Here is a 21474-nt window from a genome sequence, read left to right as displayed (position 1 = left end):
CCCCAAAAAAGTGAACTTGATAATTTTGACCTAAATCTCTGTACATCACTTCCCCATTTTACAGCTGGGAATAATTATACCAACTCACAGGTGTGGTTAAGGTAAATTAATGTTTGTGAAGCATTCAGATGTTGACAGTGAGCTCTAGAGAAAAGCTTATAAGCAAATACATAATTTTTTATTTGGTGCAGGGTTTGGATGATTTGTGGTAAATAAGGCTGCATATTGAACAGTGAGGGTAAAACAAAATATTGAATAGTTATTAACTGGCCTACATCCATCCTGTACACTGAATGAGGAAGAGGTCCTGTAGAAATCCTGTAATTAAAAGCTGAATCATGATGCATATGCAGAAGGGGAATGGCACAGGAAATCTTATTCTGGCATTTTCTAAGTTTTTGAGTGGTTGACCTTGCAACCTTAGTCGTCTTTTAATGTAATTTTTTAAAAATTACGATAGACTTAAAAGTACTATAACCGTAACCTTAGCAAGGCTGGGCCTTCATTTTCCTCTGAGCTGTAATGACTTGTGTCTCAGTTTCATGTAAATCTTAACATTGATTCAGTTGATTCTGCCTATTTCTTGGGGATTAATAATGGAAAGAACTGGTACCAAAATACAGGTTGACCCTCTCATTTGGCAGTCCCTGGTCTGGCAACATCCATGGTTCGGCATAGGCGCTGACTCTGTGGGTGTTCTGGGGCTGGAGCACTCACGGGGAAAAATTAGTGAGTGCGGAGCATCCACAGGCACCAAACACCCCCCTCGGCCCCACGCTTACCAACCGCTCCTCCCTCCCAGTGCTTCCAGAGCACTGCGAACAGCTGATTCGTGGTGTTCAAGCTCCAGGAGGGTGTGGGAGGACCTGGGGCCAGCATCGGAGCCCCCGGGTGAGGGGCCAGTGGCTGGGACCTAGGGCCGGCATTGGAGCCTCTGGGCGGGGAGCCACACTGGGCACCAAGCCTGCGGGTGCTGCCGCATCTCCTCCCCGCACTCCTATTTCCCTTGTTTATGGAGACCTGCTGGCACTCTGCATTGACTTCCTGTGGTTCAGCAAATTCTCTGATTCTGCACCAGTCAGGTCCCGTGGGTGCTGGACTAGAGAGGTTCAACCTGTAGTATCTTTTGAGAGTATTCACTTTGTTACTGCCTAGTAATGATAGGAGCCAAATATCCCATTTATGATCTTTTTATTAAATTAGTTGCTGTGATTATCTTCAGATGAGAATCTTCAGTCTGGCATTTTGTCCTACTTTTACCCAAACTCCTTTTTCATCAATTTTTATTCATGCCAAAAATTGAACCACATTCTTTTATGGCGTTGAATAATTCAGGGATTGATTATGAAGTGTTTGAAATACACATCTTTTGCATAAAGGCAAATTTTCTGATACTTCCTATTTTTTTTCATTTGTTATTGGTTACTTATGAGTTTAGTGAAATAATTGACAGGGTGAGAAGTGTGGGTATTGTTGCTGCTGGTCTCAGGAGCTCCTGTGTATTGGCACCAGTAGGGAGTACATCTTGCTGATTCAGCAGACCTCAATGTTCATAAAGAAAGACCACCAGCTTGGTTTGGTGGCGAAGGTGCTTGGCTAGGTTTATTGTTGACAAAGCACAGTCCTAGTACCCCAGCTCAATGGTTACAGGTATGCTGACACATGTATGCCTGTAACAAGGTACCAGCTCAATCAGCATAGCATGATGCTGTTCCCTAGGCCAGTACAAAGTGGTCCTTCCTATGACTTCTGTTATACATTGATACAAACAAGTCACCTATTACACCTATTACACTCTAGGGGTATGTCTTTGCTACCGGCCGGATCAGCGGGCAGCAATCAATCCAGCGGGGATCAATTATCGCGTCTAGTCTAGATGCGATAAATTGATCCCTGAGCGCTCTCCCGTCGACTCCTGTACTCCAGCTCGGCGAGAGGCGCAGGCAGAGTTGACGGGGGAGCGGCAGCATTCGACTCACCGTAGTGAAGACACCACGGTAAGTTGATCTAAGTACGTCGACTTCAGCTATAATATTCACGTAGCTGAAGTTGCGTAATTTAGATTGATTTCTCTCCCTTCCCCACCCCCCTGTGTAGACCGGGCCTAGATGATGTTAGTTACCAGCCTTATACCCCCTAGTTTGAACAAAACAGGGGTCTGTGTCTCTGTAACATCTCAAGTGTTTGTTTACCTAGTTACTGGAGAGGTCTAGGTTTTCTAGTACCATCCTCACTGGTCAGAAATGTGCTTACTTGGTTAGCTAATACCTGGTGTGTTGCTATTCTGCCAAGGCTAAGCCTACTTTGGTTCATACCTCCAAGGCTTACAAGAGTAAATCTGAAAAATGATTTAAAAGTAAATAAAGTACATCTTGAATTCTAGCCATTGACTTGTCTTTCAGCCGTGGCAGAAGGGGAGGGTTGTTTGGCAGTGTTCATACTATGAATTCTACCAAGAAACCTGTTTTGCCTAAGGCAGAATACATTGGAAAAATAAAACAAGCTTTTTAATCAAAATATAAAATATTGCTGTTTGAGGGAGACAGGCTAGCCTACATTTTTAGACACCTTTAATGTTAAAATCTTGTACAACTTTTATACTTTCAAAGATTTCATGATATTGGTCTGTGAAAGGCATGATTTATTTTGTCCACTCCTTCCTTCAGGATCAAATAGTGGAAATCCTCCATGCATTGGGCAGGTTGTTTCTTCCAAAATAAACAAGCATACAGATTTTAGAAGAAATTACATTACACCCATCAGGATGTGGTGCTTTATTTTTCAAGTCATTGTTTGGTAATTCTTTCTGAAAATTTTATATTCTGTGTGTTCTGAGTTAACTTTTTTTAATGCTTTTGAGCTTATTCAGATAAGAGTAAAAGTTTATTCTTTTCTGACTCTACCTGTCCTTTTCCATGTAAACTTTAGTTGAATGCAATAATGCTTCAGCAACATTTGTCTTTGTGCATTTCAAATGAAAATCACGTCCTCCCCTCCCCCAAACAAAAAAAACCAAACCCCAAAACAAAACATCAATGCTGGAACAGGCATCTATAAGTGATAATAAGTAGTCTAAGTCTTCTGGCTTTGTTTCCATGTTCAAAGTACTCTTGCTTAGCATACAGTGTAGCCAGTTTTATTGGTTAGCATGGTGAGCAACTAGTCTCTAATTTCAAAAAAACAACACTTAATTTGAAAAACAGGCCTGCTTAAATTTTTGCATGTAAGGAAATGAACAATTAAGCTGCCCACACAAATGAGTTAAAGTACAGAAATGCATATATCATCACAACTTTGAAAGCAAGGAGTTTTTGTTTGAAGTTACAAGCTGGGAGGTCAATATGTTTTGAACTATAGAGAAGCGTGTTTTGTTTTATTTGTTTTTGTTGTGTGTGTGTGTGTGTTTTTTTTCTTTTTATAATCGCCTCCAACCAGGGTGGATGGATGGATTGGTTTAATTATCAGTTAAAATCAGCAAGTAGAAAATCTTGATATAAATCAGTTTTAATCATGTTTTCCATTTGTATTTTGTAGTTATTTTCCTAAGCGTTTTTCATTGCTGATTTAATTTAAAACTAAATGCAGTTTTTACACTAGATTTGACACCACTTTTGTTAACCAGGAGGATACATTAACTATACATTTAACATACATTTGTTCAGATTCTTGATTTCTTCATTTTTATTGTTAAATTTACTAGATAATTAACTTTTTACTTGTGATTTGTATCAAGCTGCATTTGGATGGAAACTGAAATTCAATTAAATTGAACAGACGGCATTTTAAAAGTTTTATTAACTAAAAAAAATGTACTGGATACATACAACAGATGAAACAAAGTGTTTCTGTACATCAGAGCTGAAAGTACTGACATTTGAAACAGAATATTAGCATTAACTCCATTGTAAAGAGTGAAAATGATGTATGTATTTTGTGCAGTACATGACAAAATATACCATATTAATAAAGCTTGACCTTAAGTTAGCTGTTTTTCCCCGGATTTGTGTATAAAAATCCCATTTTTAACTCATTACTTAAAGTTTGTGAAGAGGTCTCATTGATTCAGTATCTCTTTGTATTTATTTAAATGAATAGATTATACTGTGTTTAGGGCTTAACCCCAGCTTGCCATAAATTCAAATTTACCTGTAAAAGGATTACTTTTTAAATTAAAAGTTTTAATTCAAATTTTTGTTATAAATAAAGCAATTTATACAAAACACTGATTTTTATCTGATTTTCAGATACTCTGCAGTCTTTGTGAAAACTTTCTCCTTTTTGCCCAAAGAGTAAATCTGGTAATTTTCACACCAAACCAATTTTCCAAGCCAAAGTTATAGGAAGCTTGCTTTGACATAACTGTAAAGGAGAAGCACCTCTCCTTTATAGTAAGTTTACATATTGCAAGACTTTTTTTTTTTTTCCCCCTCTGTATTTGAATGCTTATGCAGATGTGTCCTGCCTGCTGGATAGGAGCTCCTCTATTAGGGCTTGTCAGTAATAATGTAAATTGCCCCTTCCTCCTCATTTCATAAGACCCTCTCCCTTGGGGTATTGCTTCTGGGGCAGAGATTGGCACGTGGCGGGAAGGAAGGGGTGGTATATGACTCCACTAAGACTGCCAATCCCTCCCCTCCCCCCACTTGCTACCCTCTACAAATTGGTGTCTGTTCCAGCCCTGTATGGTCACTCCTGGTTTTGAAGAGGTCTGTCAGGGCAAGTTTCAGGGTGGGATGATCTGTCTAGAAGTGGTGTGCTCCCTCTAAGAACTCCTCCCACCGCTCTATACCAATCCAAGCAGATTCCAGCCCCATAGGACATTCTGGAAGGGAAATGTGAACCAATCAGAATAGGTATCACACAAGTAGCTAGGCCAGATACTCCGCTCTCTGGAGTTTAATAATTGGCTGGTCAGCAGCATTACCCCTGGAAGCCTGTTCCACGCAGCAAGGAGCTATCTTGTTTCAAGGGTGTGTATTCAGAAATCATGGAAATGCTGAGAAGAAACATGGCAGCCTTTATCACCCCTGTGAAAACTAGGAGATTAGTTGTGAGCTATTTAGCACCCTTAGAGCTAAAAAGTGCTACATTAGCAACAGTTTTGAGGAGAAGGGAGTGGCCACTGTTGGCTGGGTACACTGGAACCTGACAAGCGAGACCCATGCTATTGAGAGTCAGACTGAGTGTGATGCCCGCCCACCATCTGAACCTGTGGAGGAAAGCAACCAAGCCTCCTTGGAGTCACCATTGGACAAATGAATGAAGATGATGTTGCTCTGGTAAATAACTATACAAGTGGAAGTTGGGGGGGTTGTAATGGGGTAGGAAATGACCCAGGTTTTTGTAAATCTAAAATAGGACTTAAAGCTATTTCTTTTTTGAAAAAATCTGTGAACAGTTTGCCATCACCTTTCTAGAGGCCTTTGAGAAGCCCCTAGGACAGTCTGGAACAGATTCACTCTCAGTTGGCATATTATCTTGCATTGGCTATGTGTGTGGTGGCGTTTTTGTTTGTTTGTTTTATGCCTCCGAAAGAGATCAAGAGGCGACCCTGGATAAGAACAAAATGGAAGAATGAGCCAGCTTGGACCCTTGGATGGGGTGGGTTCACAATGTCCATTTTCCACAGCGGTGGCTGTAAAAATGTGTTAAATCATGTGATTAAAAGATTTTTGTTTAAATTTGATTGTGACCCCTCCATACTAGTGTTAGTAAAAGACTTTGCAACCAACAGCCATGTGTACACAGGAGACTCTGTTAAAGAAAATATTACATCTCCAGGGAAGTCGGCAGCTTCAGAGGCATGAATCTTCTTTTTCAAGCAGCCAACAAACATAGTAATTCTTTGAATAGAAGACAGATAACAGGTTGGATTTCAGAGCAAGATGCTTACACATTACACAAACCAGTACAAGTATGTTTTTAAAGAATTAAGACTGTTACTTCAGATGTGATGCATAATTGCAGGCAGTGGTTTTAAGTGGATATGTAGCAGCTCTCCAAACACAACAGTGCTGTGAAGTACATCTTAACAGCGATATACATTCTATGTAAATATGCTTGAGCCTAAAAGACAGGATGGGTGGTGAAATATCCAAGGTCTTTATAACTATTTTCAGGGACAATTGTGTACCTTGAATTTTTAAACAAACCTTTAAGCAAATTGTTAAAGTAACATGTCCACCAGTTTGTTACTAATGAAGTCAAAGTAGGGGTTGTGGAGTGGTTTAACAAAACTTTAAAATCTAAGACTGGGATATATATTACAACCAACAATACCTTTCACTACATTGATGATGTGTTACCAGAGTTTATAAAGAGTCATATATAGTTCTTTGAAAACTTTGATTGTATCAGACCTTTATCTGAAAGTATGGACAATGGTTTATGGAGAAGGTTTTAAAATAAATCAGTTTCCTTCCTCGTTTAGAGAAGGCCACTGTATTTAAAAACAAAAGGAGCTTTTGAAAAAGGCTATGAACAAACATTTATCACTGAAATATTCGTAGTGGATGAAGTCTTAACCAAGGGCCAGTGAACTGTATGCCAATTAAAAGATTATGGAGGTGAGACAGTTACTGGATTTTTTTTACGCTGAAGAATTACAAAAAGTTAACCCCCAACAGGATAGGATTCACAGAATTGAAAAAGTCCTAGCAGAGAAAGAAAGGGTGAGGACAGAAGTGGCTACTGGTGAAATGGTTGGAGTGGCCTGATAAATTTGTTGGGTGGAACACATTTTCAACTCTGACATTTAGTTGTAAAAGAAAACAATTATTTCTGTAAAGAGAAGAAAAAATGAATTGCTTTGTGTAGCAATTCCAGCTCTGAGATTTTTCTTCAAAACAGTAGCTTGAACTTTGCAGTACATCAAGTTAAGCCCTTGGATCATGTAGAAGCTTCAGAGGATAATGGAAATACAATACCCCCACAGCTGGAGCAGTGTCAATGAAGCTACCCCTTCTGAAATTGCCTTTGGAGAGAAAAAATGGAGTTTCAACCTGTGATGAGGCTATTACTTGTCTATACCCAAATTACTGGATTATATGAATAATACTGTGGCTAATCATCCAGGGGAACTACCAGAGGTGGTCATAAAGTATGACCCTGCGGGTACAAAAGTTAGGCTTAAATCCTCTAATGTTGCTTATGCTTTTCTATAGGCAGGGAGCTAGCTAATATATTGGATTTGGCCCCCAACTGCAGTGTCAAAAAAAAGCCCCTTCTCAAGAGAGATTATAGGGAGTTTCAACTTCTTGTATCTATACACAGACAGTGTAGATCACCAGTTTATGAGGGACTTTGTTACGCTGCGTCCTCATCTGAGGAAGGATCAGAGAGTTTGTCACCACCATGTATGATAAACAGCATTATATCACAGCCAGTAAACATCACATCAATACTATCACCATTGAAATAAAGACAGACCTGAACAGACATCTCATTATGCTTTTGGCAAAGTGATCATCAAGCTGCACCTACTCCTGGAGAGAGAAGAGTTTTTAAAAAACAAAATGCTATGTGGACCTGAAAAATTACAGGGACCCAACCATCTACAGAAACTTCACAAAGCCTGGGCTGGATAGGCCCTTCCTGGATATCATGGAGGGAATGTTCTGTAACTCATTTAAGAAGGAGGCAGCAAAAGATGTGGACCTGAGATTGAAAAGGATCCTAAGAGGAGCAGGTAAGAACCCTTTGGTCATCCTTCATGTGGGAACGAATGACACTGCTAGATTCTCGCTAGAAAGGATCAAGGGAGACTATGTTAGGTTGGGTAAGACGCTCAAGGAAATTGAGGCTCAGGTGATCTTCAGTGGGATCCTACCTGTCCCTAGGGAAGGGCGCCAAAGGGGTGACAGGATCGTGATGATTAATAGTTGGCTGAGGGAGTGGTGTTACAAGGAGGGCTTTGGGATGTATGGGCACTGGGAGGCTTTTGGGGACAGACAACTGTTCTCACGGGATGGGCTCCACCTGAGTAAGGAAGGAAGTAGACTTCTAGGAGGGAGGCTGGCTCATCTGATTAAAAGAGCTTTAAACTAGACACTGGGGGGAGACGGTTGGGAGAGGTCCTGGTGCTCTCCACGCCAAATGTATACATTGGGAGTGAGAACAACAAGATAACAGATATAGCCAGAGGGGGACGGTTAGGTGTAAGGAAGAGGGGGGGGGGACGGATACTAGATCTACAAGTCATACTGGAAGTACTGTGTCCCTACCGAGTTGGGTGAAAAGAGTGAGAGGAGCCCAACAGGAAAAATTAGGATGTTTGTTCACCAATGCAAGAAGCTTAGGTAACAAAATGGAGGAACTGGAGCTCCTGGTCCGAGAATTGAAACCGGATATCGTAGGAATAACCGAAACATGGTGGAACGGTAGCCATGACTGGAGTACAGGTATGGAAGGGTATGTGCTGTTTAGGAAAGACCGATGCAAAGGTAAAGGTGGGGGAGTAGCATTGTATATCAATAATGAGGTGAAATGTAATGAGATAACTAGCAATGCAATGGATAATACAGAGTCTGTCTGGGCAATGGTCACATTGGGGAAAAAAACTACCAGAGCCTCACCCGGGATAGTGATTGGGGTGTGCTATAGACCGCGGGATCTAGCTTGGAGACAGATAGAGAGCTCTTTAATGTTTTTAAGGAGGTAAATACTAATAGGAACTGCTTGATCATGGGGGACTTTAACTTCCCGGATATAGATTGGGAAACAAATGCTAGTAATAATAATAGGGCTCAGCTTTTCCTAGATGTGATAGCTAATGAATTCCTTCATCAAGTGGTTGCTGAACCGACGAGGGGGGATGCCATTTTAGATTTGATTTTGGTGAGTAACGAGGACCTTGTTGAGGAAATTGTTGTAGGGGACAACCTTGGCTCGAGTGATCATGAGCTAATTCGTTTCAAAATAAATGGGAGGATAATCAATAGTGCATCTGAGACTAGGGTTTACGATTTCAAAAGGGCTAACTTTACTAAATTAAGGCGACTAGTTAGGGAAGTGGACTGGACTAACATATTTAGGGATCTAAAGGCAGATGACGCCTGGGGTTACTTCAGGTTGAAGTTGCAGGAGTTGTCAGAGGCATGTATCCCGAGAAGGGGAAAACGGCTCGTAGGTAGCAGTTTTAGACCGAGCTGGATGAGCAAGCGTCTTAGAGGGGTCATTAAGAAAAAACAGAAAGCGTACCAGGAGTGGAAAATGGGAGGGATCAGCAAAGAAACCTACCTTATTGAGGTCAGAGGGTGTAGGGAAGCAGTGAGAAAGGCAAAGCGACGGGTGGAGATGGACCTAGCGAAGGGGATTAAAACCAATAGCAAACGGTTTTTTAGCCATATAAATAGGAAGAAAACCAAGAAAGAAGAAGTGGGACCGCTTAAAAATTTAAATGGAGTGGAGATTAGGGATAATCTTGGAATGGCACAATATCTGAACGAATATTTTGCCTCGGTCTTTAATGAGGCTAATGAAGGGCTAAGGAATAGTGATAGAGGGACCGATGGGAATGAAGATATGACATTACCGTAGACATTACGGTATCTGAGGTAGAAGCCAAACTTGAACAACTTAACGGAAGTAAATCGGGGGGCCCGGATAATCTTCATCCTAGAATATTAAGGGAATTGGCGAGTGATATTGCTAGCCCGTTAGCGATAATTTTTAATAAGTCTCTAAATTCGGGGGTTGTACCGTTTGACTGGAGATTAGCTAATGTAGTTCCTATATTCAAGAAGGGGAAAAAAAGTGACCCGGGTAACTACAGGCCTGTTAGTTTAACATCTGTAGTATGCAAAGTCATGGAAAAAATCTTAAAAGAGAGAGTGGTTCAATGAGGCCGATGGCAACTGGGATAGATTACAGCATGGATTTACAAAAGGTAGATCGTGCCAAACCAACCTGATCTCCTTCTTTGAGAAAGTAACAGATTTTTTAGACAAGGGAAATGCGGTGGATCTAATATATCTGGATTTCAGTAAGGCGTTTGATACGGTACCGCATGAAGAATTACTGGTTAAATTGGAAAAGATGGGGATCGAAATGAAAATCCAGAGGTGGATAAGGAGCTGGTTAAAGGGGAGACTTCAGAGGGTAGTATTGAAGGGGGAACTGTCAGGTTGGAGGGGGGTTACCAGTGGAGTTCCTCAAGGTTCGGTTTTGGGTCCGATTTTATTTAATCTATTTATTGCTGACCTGGGAACCAAGAGTAGGAGTGGGCTGATAAAGTTTGCGGATGACACCAAGTTGGGGGGTATTGCCAATTCGGAAAAGGATCGGGATATCCTCCAGGGAGATTTGGATGACCTTGTAAACTGGAGTATTAGTAACAGGATGAAATTCAATAGTGAGAAGTGTAAGGTTATGCATTTAGGGATGACTAACAAGAATTTTAGTTATAAGCTGGGGACGCACCAGTTGGAAGTAACGGAGGAGGAGAAGGACCTAGGAGTCCTGGTTGATCGTAGGATGACTATGAGTAGGCAATGTGATGTGGCGTTAAAAAGCTAATGCGGTCTTGGGATGCATTAGGCGAGGTATTTCTAGTAGGGATAAGGAGGTGCTAGTCCCGTTATATAAGGCGTTGGTGAGACCTCATTTGGAGTATTGTGTGCAGTTTTGGTCTCCCATGTTTAAGAAGGATGAATTCAAACTGGAACGGGTACAAAGAAGGGCCACTAGAATGATCCGAGGAATGGAAGGCCTGTCGTATGAAAGGAGACTTGAGGAGCTCGGTTTGTTTTCCTTAACCAAAAGAAGGATAAGAGGAGATATGATTGCACTCTTTAAATATATCAGAGGGATAAATACCAGGGAAGGAAAGGAATTATTTCAGCTCAGTGCTAATGTGGACACGAGGACAAACGGATATAAATTGTCAGTCAGGAAATTCAGGCTTGAAATTAGACGAAGGTTTCTAACCATCAGAGGAGTGCAATTCTGGAACAGCCTGCCGAAGGAAACAGTGGGGGCGAAGGACCTCCATGACTAAGATTAAGCTAGATAAGTTTATGGAGGAGATGGTATGATAGGATAACGGGCTTAGTCAATAGGTCAATTAAGTGCCACACTGGTAAATAGTACAATGAGTCAACGATATGATATAACCTGTTTCCAGAGGGTATGGCTGGAGAGTCTTGCCCGCATGCTCGGGGTTCAGCTGACCGCCATATTTGGGGTCGGGAAGGAATTTTCCTCCAGGGAAGATTGGCAGTGGCCCTGGAGGTTTTTCGCCTTCCTCCGAAGCATGGGGCAGGGGTCGCTTGCTAAAGGAGTGGGTGGATCGGCTTATGTGGCCTGCATCTAGCAGGAGGTCAGACTAGATGATCATAATGGTCCCTTCTGACCTTGAATTCTATGATTCTATGATTAAACCCCACATAAAAACACACACAAAACATAGCCAAAAATGTAGTAGGCCACGTCTCCTGAGCGTCTCTGGATAAGGCAGGTGGTTACCCACCTGGCCTTACAGGATGGGCAAGATCTAATGTATATTAAAAGGAGATTCAAGGGAAAGAGGTGTGATGCACAGGGTGCCCAAAACTCTTTAAAAAGAAGGGCTTTGACATGCAGGGCCAGCCATAAGTGAAAGACCAAGAGGAAACCTGGGAGAAAGAGAAAACACTATCCACCTGATAATTAACATGGCTTTTTAATCAACATGGCTTTTGTTCACTGTGGATCTGAATAGTGTATCAAATTCAAACTAAACTTGTTTCAAATAGCCCCCACATAGACCAGCATTAAGAAAAGCATATAAATTGAGGTACCGCCTCTGTTGGCTGTTGCAAAGAATGCCCCACTTATCTGTTCTATAGCTGGGAATGTCTTAGATCAGTGGTTTTCAAACTTTTTTTCTCGTGACCCAGTTGGAGAAAATTGTTGATGCCCGTGATCCAACATAATTATATCTTTTGACTAGAGTTTTCATAAAATCATAATATTGCAATACATTCCAGCTTAACCCACTTTACAGAACTAACACTATAGAAAGCCATTGTTTTTAAACAAAACACTATAAAAGTGATCAGGTTGAGTTTCACTTAATGTGACTGGTGAGCCTGTTTGTTCCTCATGATCTCATTCCAGTCAGGATCACAGGATGAAAGGGCTACCCGCATATCAGGTCCATTGTTCAGTTGGTTTCTTTCTTTGGTTTTTAATTATGTCATAGTTGAAAATCCCACTTCACACATGTAGGTTGTTGTGAATGGCAGTATCAAGAGCACACTTATTTTACGTAGCAGTGGATATTCTTTGGAAACACTGATCCAAAATGATGACAAGTTTATTGACTTGTGCCGTGTTTTCAGAGTGTTATCACAGGTGAGATGCAGCAGTTCATTCTTTTATTCAGGCATCAGATTTAGCTCCATTGTTGCCTCAGGGTTTTCAAAAGCAAAAAGATCTTTCACCCAGTGTTTTTCATTCAAATATTCAAACTTGTTTATTGAAATAGCAACTAAAAGTGTCAGAAAGAGCAGCGAGATGTAACTCTATGATAGTTTTCATTTCATTCACTTTTTTCTCACTGGTGTTTTTCTCCTCAATCTGTTGTAACAGTGTTGGGAATATGTAGTAGCTGGGTCAATTACTGTTCAGACCTGCTTGCCACAGGGCCAGTGACTTTTGAATTACTTGTATCTCTTCATAATGTTGAAACAAATCATTGGATCGTCCTCCTAACTTCATGTTTAGTTCATTTAAAATCGAGAAAATGTCAGCAAGCTATGACAACTTTATTAACTGTCATCATCAAACAAAGTTGCCAAGCTAGACCGTTTCACCACCAAAAAACCACGAGTCTCGTTCCTGAGTTAATATACCCTGGTAAGCACTCAGACACTTTACTTCAATGTGAAACGGTAAATACATGCGTTCTGCTCCCATGTCTAAGCATAGTGCTTCAAAAAGCCTACTGTTAAGTGCCCTTTAATGAAGTTTACGCTTTTGACTGCTTCCTTCAGTACTGCCATAAAATCAGGAGGAATATCCCTGGACGCCAAAGGTTTGCGGTGAATGGAACAGTGGTTCCAAACAATGTCATTGCCAGCTGCCCCTCAGATTTTTTTCACAACTACACTGTTCTTTATGGTCAGATTTACTGCATCGTCACTTGTTATTCCATTCCAGTTTGTATTTTCCAACTACGCAGTCATTCAGTGCAGCAAATATCTGTGCCCCTGCTGTATTCGTTGGGAGAGTCAAACAATACAGCAAATCGTCCTTAAAATCATCTTGCCATATGTACCATAAACTAGCAGCATTGCGCAATCTGAAATATCAGTACTTTCATCAAGTTCTATAGCAAAATCCCTGACTGACTGTAAGCGCACTACAATTTGAGCTTCCAAATTCTCTGCAGTATTCGCCGAGCTACTTTGTTATCACTGAGAGGAATACTTTTCAATTTTTCAGAGGACTTTCTCATCCAAAACTGTCCACCCCATATCCACAGATGCTGGAAGAATAACTTTTTCAGCAACTGTATGGGTCATTTTTGCTTTTGCCACATGATATTCAAATACGATGCCAGTTGTGCTTTATCATTCAAGGTGGTTGACCAGCTGAGAACATGACCTCCCATTGCTTCCTTTGAAAATAGACCAACGGTTTATCCACAAGTTCTGTATGTTTTGTTTCTAAATGTCTCCTCAACTTTAATGGCTTTAAACTCTTGTTTGCAAGCAGTTCAGTGCAAATAACATATTGGGGCTTTGGTTCTTGGTTTGCTATAGCACAATTGAATAAGCCATATTTCAAGAACTCAACACTGTACTGCCTCGACCATGATTTTTTTCTTTTTAGTTGGCTGTTCAGATGAGTTGGAAGCAGCCTGTTCGTTTTTACTGCTAGAATTTTCTGTTGTGCATAGCGTACTTACACTTTCCTTCACAGATGTTGATGGATTTGAGGGCTGTGTTTCCGAACTTCTTTTTCTTATTACAAAATGATTCATGTTTTCCAGCTTTTGGGGGGGTTATCAGAAATCATGCAAAAATCTTAGTCTCCACACAGCAGTGGGTGGATCGGAAAAGCAATTTAGGGGATTATATTCAAACTGCATTGTCCACATGTGTAGTGTGTAACACATAGTAACTGTAAGATGCAACTCTGTGCAAATACCGGAAACACACTGTTATGCATGTATAATTGTAATGTTATTCTAATGGTGTTGTAATCAGTGTTCCCTCTAATTTTCCCCACTCATGTGTGGAATTAATCTTATTTACACCAATATGGAGGTGATGTGTGACAAATCACCTCCGTATTGGTGCACATAAAATTAATGGGGTGGGGCTGAGGAGTTCGGAGTGTGGGAGATGTCCCAGGGTAGGGCAGAGGGTGGGGTGCAAGGGTGAGAGCTCTGGCTGGGGGTGAGGGCTCTAAGGTGGAACTGGGAATGAGGGGTTCAGGGTGCAGGAGGGAACTCAGGGCTGGGGCAGAGGGTTGGGATGCGGGGGGGTGAGGGCTCTGGCTGGGGATGTGGGCTCTGGGGTGGGGCCAGGGATGAGGAGTTTGGGGTGCAGGCAGGGTGCCCCAGGGCTGGCCCGAGCATTCTCCCAGCCCTATCCCTGCTAGTTCCGGGGGAAGGTGCCCTCTCTCCCCCTGCCAACAGGGAGCACAGAGTTCCAGGGGAAGGGTCTCTTTCTCCCTGCCGGCAGCAACAAGCTCTGGGGCCAGGGGAGAGGCCTGCAGCAGCCCTAGAAGCCCCAACTTGCTCCCCTCCCCAGTTCCCACCCACACCCTACCTCTCTCCTCTCCAGTTCCCTGCTGCGCGTGGCAACGATCATTGTAATTTGAATCAGCAAGGCGACCCAGTGCCTCACATTCTGTGACCCAGTACTGGGTCACAACCTGTACTCGAGCAGTGTTTGGGTTGCAGGTGGTAGCTGTTGGTGGTGGTGTGGAGGAGGCGGGGGACTGGTGCAGAGCCTTTCCCCCCCAGTCCATCTCTCCCTCCTTTAGCTACCACTACTGTTGCTGCCCCCTCCCCCACCACAAACATTGCTAGAGGCCATTTTCCACTCTGTGGCCCAGCTGCTTGCCTCCTCCCTCTAATCACCTGGGGTTTTGCAGCAGCAAGCAATGTTTGCTGTCTGAGCACTCGTGGGCGCACTTTTCTTCTTCCTACTCTTAGTTTTGTCCTCCCTCCCCGGCTGCATTTGGTTGGTGGGCTTCCTTCCTCGTCTCGCCCACCGGCCCCCCCTTTGCAGCAGTTTGCCTCCTTTCCCCATGCTGCCTGCCCCGTCCACTCCCTTTTGGCTGCTCTGTTTGTTCCCTTTTGCCCGGCCTGGTTCCCTAGGGGCTTCTTTCTTTGTAGTTCCTTTGTTAGTTTGTTTGCCCTGCCCTAATCTCAAGGCGCTAGTTTTGTTGCTAGCTCCACCCCTAGTCTCATAGTTTGGTTTTCTTTGAGCCCTCCCTGTTATTGATGCCCCAGCCTGTGCTTACCCCACCCCTCCCTTCTTTCCTATCCCTGCTGTTCGCCCCACCCTTTTGGCCCTGTTTGCTAGTCCACCTGTGCCCCTTTCTCTAGAGCTTGTGATTCCCTTCCCCTTTAGTTGTCTCCCTCACTGCTTTTCACCCCCAGTGCAACCAGAGGAGCCAGTTCTACTATTTTGTGCTGGAGGTTGTGTCCCTTGGTTTCCTGTGTACTTCTCTGTTGCCCCACCCCACTTCTGTTTCCAGCCTAGTGGGGAGGAGAAGTGGCCTCCTTTCCCTTTCCCCTCTCCCCTTTTGTTTCATAGAATCAGAATATTAGATGGAAGAGACCTCAGGAGGTCATCTAGTCCAACCCCTGCTCAAAGCAGGACCAACACCAACTAAATTATCCCAGCCAGGGCTTTCTCAAGCCAGGCCTTAAAAACCTCTAAGGAAGGAGATTCCACCACCTCCCTAGGTAACCCATTCCAGTGCTTCACCACCCTCCTAGTGAAATAGTTTTTCCTAATATCCAACCTAGACCTCCCCCACTGCAGCTTGAGACCATTGCTTCTTGTTCTGTCATTTGCCACCACTGAGAATAGCTGAGCTCCATCATCTTTGGAACCCCCCTCAGGTAGTTGCAGGCTGCTACCAAATCCCCCCTCACTCTTCTCTTCTGCAGACTAAATAAGCCCAGTTACCTCAGCCTCTCCTAGTAAGTCATGTGCCCCAACCCCTAATCATTTTCATTGCCCTCTGCTGGACTCTCTCCAATTTGTCCACAGCCCTTCAGTAGTGGGGGGGACCAAAACTGAACACAGTAATCCAGGTGTGGCCTCACCAGTGCCGAATAGAGGGGAATAATCACTTCCCTCCATCTGCTGGCAATGCTCCTACTAATACAGCCCAATATGCTGTTAGCCTTCTTGGCAACAAGCACACACAGTTGACTCATATCCAGTTTCTCATCCACTGTAATCCCCAGGTCGTTTTCTGCAGAACTGCTGCTTAGCCAGTCGGTCCCCACCCTGTAGCAGTGCATGGGATTCTTCCGTCCTAAGTGCAGGACTCTGCACTTGTCCTTGTTGAACCTCATCAGGTTTCTTTTGGCCCAATCCTCTAATTTGTCTAGGTCACTCTGGACCCTATCCCTACCCTCCAGCGTATCTCTCTCTCCACCAGCTTAGTGTCATCTGCGAACTTGCTGAGGGTGCAATTCATCCCATCATCCAGATCATTAATGAAGATGTTGAACAAAACTGGCACCAGGACCGACCCCTGGGGCACTCTGCTTGATACCAGCTGTCAACTAGACATCAAGCCGTTGATCACTACCCATTGAGCCTGACAATCTAGCCAGCTTTCTTTCCACCTTATAGTCCATTCATCCACTCCATACTTCTTTAACTTGCTGGCAAGAATACAGTAGGAGACCGTATCAAAAGCTTTGCTAAAGTCGGGATATATCACATCCACGGCTTTCCCCATATCCACAGAGCCAGTTATCTCATCATGGAAGGCAATCAGGTTGGTCAGGCATGACTTGCCCTTGGTGAATCCATGTTGACTATTCCTGATCAACTCCCTCTCCTCCAGGTGCTTCAAAATGGATTTCTTGAGGACCTGCTTCATGATTTTGCCAGGGACTGAAGTGAGGCTGACCGGTCTGTGGTTCCTCAGGTTCTCTTTCTTCCCTTTTTTAAATATGGGCACTATATTTGCCTTTTTGCAATTGTCTGGGACCACCCGCGATCGCCATGAATTTTCAAAGATAATGGCTCTGCAATCACATCAGCCAATTCCCTCAGCACCCTTGGATACATTAGATCTGGACTCATGGACTTGTGTATGTCCAGCTTTTCTAAATAGTCCTTAACCTGTTCTTTTACCACTGAGGGTTGCCCACCTCCTCCCCATAGTGTGTTGCCTAGTGCAGCAGTCTGGGAGCTGACCTCGTCTGTGAAGACAGAGGCAAAAAAATCATTTGAGTACTTCAGCTTTTTCCACATCATCTCCCCAGTGGTTGTTCCTGTCCCTCCTCCTGCATGGCAGGTGTTTTTGAGGGTGGGACCTCCCTGGGTCCTCCTGTTGTCCTCCCCCAGCCTGTCCCCCATCCACCTCTATGATGGCTGTCTCGACCACCGCTGCCAGGTCACCCACCATCTCTGCCATTGAGGCCCCAGCTGTGACAGGCACAGGTAGGGACTCCAGGGACTCCGCTGCCACTATGACCTCTGCCTCCTCCATCTCTGGGGAAAGACTTTTGGCTGGTAGGAAGGATCGGGGAATGAAGAAGGGTAAGAGCCCCCTCAATGTTGTTTGGCAGCCGCCTGCTTTGTCCACTTCTTGCAGAAAGAGCAGCCCATTGGAGCTAGCTGGTGGGGGCTTGGAACTATGGTGGACTGGCAGCCCCCCCCCCATCAGCTCCCCTAAGTTCCTTGGTGGGCAGTTCAGCTGTCCCTCCCCACACTGTTTTGTGCTGCTCCTGCCATCTGCCTTGACGCTGCTCTCAGGAGCCTCCTGCTTGCTGTGCAGAGCAGGGGAGAACAGGGGTGCTAATGTCAGGGTGTCCCCCTTCTCCTGTATTCCATCTCCAAAGAGTGGGGGTCAGGGGGAACGGGACACGACAGGTCTCAGGCTGGAGGGAGCTTGCTGGCAGAAGCTGCTGTCTCAGCTTGCTGATCTATTTAAAAAGTCAGTGTACTTAGAGTGGAGTCAATGTACTTAAAGGGGCAATGCGCATTTCACACACATGGTGTATGTGTCTGTCTCTCCCTCTCTTTGTCTGTCTCTCTCTCACTCACACACATGCACACAGTGTGTGTCTGTGTCTCTCTCTGCCATGCTGTGTCTCCTTTCTCCATTCATGCTGCCTTGTAGAGTGTGAGGCTACATTAACAGCAATATGTTAACCCTTGAGCAATGTGTCAGCTGAGTGCTAGTTCATCATTTAGCAGTAAGGCATTCCCTGGGAAATATCCCACCCTCTTCCACCACCTTAACCAAGCTCCACAATCATCATTGCAGCGAGGAGTTACTATAGTTCTATGTGCACCCCTATGCCTCTAATCAGAGATGTTTGGGAGCAGTGTTGGTTGAGCCCACAAGTGTACTCTCCCTTCCTCGTGGTCTGCCTCAGTGCTACTAGCACTGTGTTGGAGAACTCCTCCTCTCTCCTCCCCGCTCAGTTCCTTCTCTACCGCAGAGCCCTATGGAGAATTCCAAAGTAGAGGGGAGAAGGGCAGGTTGTGGAGCACCTACGGGGGGACACATCTCGAAGAATCATCATTACTGCACAAAGTGAGTAACTTCTTCTTCTTTGAGCACCCTACGGGTGCTCCACTGTAGGTGACTCCTGAGCAGTATCCACCACCGGAGGCTGGGACTTCAGAGTGCACTCTCCCTCCCTCATGGTCTGCCTTGAGGCTACTACAGTGTGGGCGAACCCTCATTCAGTTCCTCCTCAACAGGCCTTTGACCTCCAAGGGAGCAAGCAGTCCTCCCTTCCCTAGCTGCATCATTAGCATAAGTAGTAGTTAGAATCATAGACTTTAAGGTCAGAAGGGACCATTATGATCATCTAGTCTGACCTCCTGCACAGTGCAGGCCACAGAATCTCACCCACCCACTCCTGTAACAAACCCCTAACCTCTGTCTGAGTTATTGAAGTCCTCAAATTGTGGTTTAAAGACCTCAAGGTGCAGAGAATCCTCCAGCAAGTGACCCATGCCCCACGCTGCAGAGGAAGGCAAAAAACCGCCAGGGCCTCTGCCAATCTGCCCTGGAGGAAAATTCCTTCTCGACCCCAAATATGACATTCAGTTAAACCCTGAGCATGTGGGCAACACTCACCAGCCAGCACCCAGGAAAGAATTCTCTGTAGTAACTCAGATCCCACCCCATCTAACATCCCATCACAGACCATTGGGCATATTTACCGCTAATAATAGTGTTTTTTGTTTCTTTTTTTCTTCTTAATAGTTAGTGTTTCCTTTTTACTCTGTCCATATTAAAGAAAGAAAGAATGAACGAACAAACTTCAGTTTACATTTCCTGCCTCCCAACCCCAACATTTAGAAGACACAAAGTATTTTCAATTTTAAAAAAAGAGGAAAAGAAGATGAGGAAAGAAGACCTTTCTTCTGTGTTCCTCACAGCTAGAGGATGATAGCCCCCGCCCAGTGGCATGCCCCGCTCCAAGAGGTGTCTCTCCTGCAAGGAGTCAAGTCTTGTTAGGGCCAGACACTCTCATTGTGTCTGGTGCCTGGGAGAGTCCCATAGAAGTGCTTCCTCTGTCACAGCTAAAGCGACAGTCTTGCAGAAACTGGGAGCTGAAGTTAAAACTCCTCCTTATGGAGAAGGCACTTCAGTCTCCAGGGGACTCCAGGGCTGACCCCGGATCATCCCTGGAGCCTTTAACTTCAAAGGGGATAAACTTGTGAAAAAAAACCAGCAGACTCCCCCTGTTTGTAAAAAAAAGGGCTCCTAGTCATTGGCCAGCCAGAGGGGTTCCCCATTGCTCAGTACTGACTGCGCCAGCAGCCCTGAAGCATGGTACCCAGAAGGGAGCCTCCGCCAAAATCTCTGCCGCACCACCTAGGGAAGCCAGGGGCTCAGGCTCTGAGGCAACAGTACCACCCCCTAAGGAGAAAGACAATTACCGTACCATCTCTAAAAGAACAGCACAGAGAAAACGTTTGGTACCAGGTGTGGCAAAACTCCCATCTAGGGAGTGCTCTGCACCTTCTTAACCATCGGTATTGACAACGTATGACACTCCTCTGCGGTACCAAGTGAGCCCACAGTATAACATAAACTCTGTGTGGCAGAGCTCTGATCTTGCTCCCGTGGGTCCTGCGCTTCTAGGCGGTTTATGCTAGCCTCAGTGGCTCACTGTGACCCTCCATGTAGCCCTTCTCTCTCTAGGGCCAGGGTTACAGTCTACTGAGCCCTTTTCATCATAGGCCTGCAAGGAGGTTGGTGAGAGAACTCCCACAGTCTCTGTTCAGCCTCCTCTCCTGATAGGGACCTGACTTCCCCTTCCAGGAGATGTTCCTCTAGTGGTGGGTTGGGGGGAACCCGAGCCCGCCCTCTACTCCGGGTTCCAGCCCAGGGACCCTAATGGTAGCTGTTGTTGGCAGCCAACCTTTCACTGCCAGAGTTGCTACATTTCCATGGGCCACTTCCCCACAGCTCTCCTGCTTCTCCCTTCTTCACCCTTACCTTAGGGCTCCTTTAATGATGGTTTGAGGGTGTCTTCAGTAACCAGCCCTTCAGCCACACTTCCTCTCCTCTCCTCTGGCTCCCTGACTCCCCTGCCTGACTGGAGTGAGCCCTTTTTATAGTATCAGCAGGGCCTTAATTAGAGTCAGGTGGTCACATTAACTGAATGGCCTCACCTGACTCTTTACAGGTTAATTACACAGCGGCCCAGCAGGAGGCATCCCGGGCTCAGGCGATGGCACAACAGGAGTCCATGAGGTTACAGCAGGAAACCAACCAATTATTAATGAGCCAGGCGACCCAAGATCGAGCCCTCCTGTGTGAGGTTGTGGACCAGCTGAAGATCCTCACCACCCAGGCCTGGGGGTCCAATGGGACGCGAACCCTGAGGGACACCGGTTGTCTGCCAAAGATGACGGCAGATGATGACATAAAGGCGTATCCATGGCAACTTGCTTTCTCTTACATCTGTCCATGAAGGCAGCATTTCTAATTGCCATCACTTCAGCTAGGCTCATAGGAGAAATAGCAGCCCTGATGGCACACCCAGCATTCATGGTCTTTTTAAAAGACAAGGTAACTCTAAGGCCATATCCTAAGTTTTTTTCCTTATTTTCTCTGCACTTTCCATATGAATCAACAGATCCATTTCCTTGTTTTTTCCCCAAAATCACATTGTGACAACTGGGAGACGATTCTGCATATAATAGATAATAAGACACTAGCATTCTAGTGGTTTTTAAGGTCAGGCTTGACAAAGCCCTGGCTGGGATGATTTAGTTGGGTTTGGTCCTGCTTTGAGCAGGGGGTTGGACTAGA

The 21474-nt window shown here is 44.5% G+C and overlaps 1 long non-coding RNA gene across 7 annotated transcripts in view; it reads right to left on the bottom strand.

Annotated features, from left to right (window-relative positions):
* LOC120397644 overlaps nt 1-21061 on the bottom strand; it is a 67198-nt gene extending 46137 nt beyond the window's left edge. For all 7 annotated transcript variants that reach the window (XR_005593908.1, XR_005593910.1, XR_005593909.1 and 4 more), the window contains exon 1: nt 20832-21061. This is a non-coding gene — a long non-coding RNA (uncharacterized LOC120397644). The remainder of the gene's footprint in view (nt 1-20831) is intronic.
* Between the last annotated feature and the right edge of the window lie 413 nt (nt 21062-21474).

This window comes from Mauremys reevesii, linkage group 2 (assembly GCF_016161935.1).
Source record: "Mauremys reevesii isolate NIE-2019 linkage group 2, ASM1616193v1, whole genome shotgun sequence".
Taxonomy (NCBI): Eukaryota; Metazoa; Chordata; order Testudines; family Geoemydidae; genus Mauremys; species Mauremys reevesii.
The sequence above is the reverse complement of the archived record's forward strand: the minus strand, read 5'-3'. Positions and strand labels throughout refer to the sequence as shown.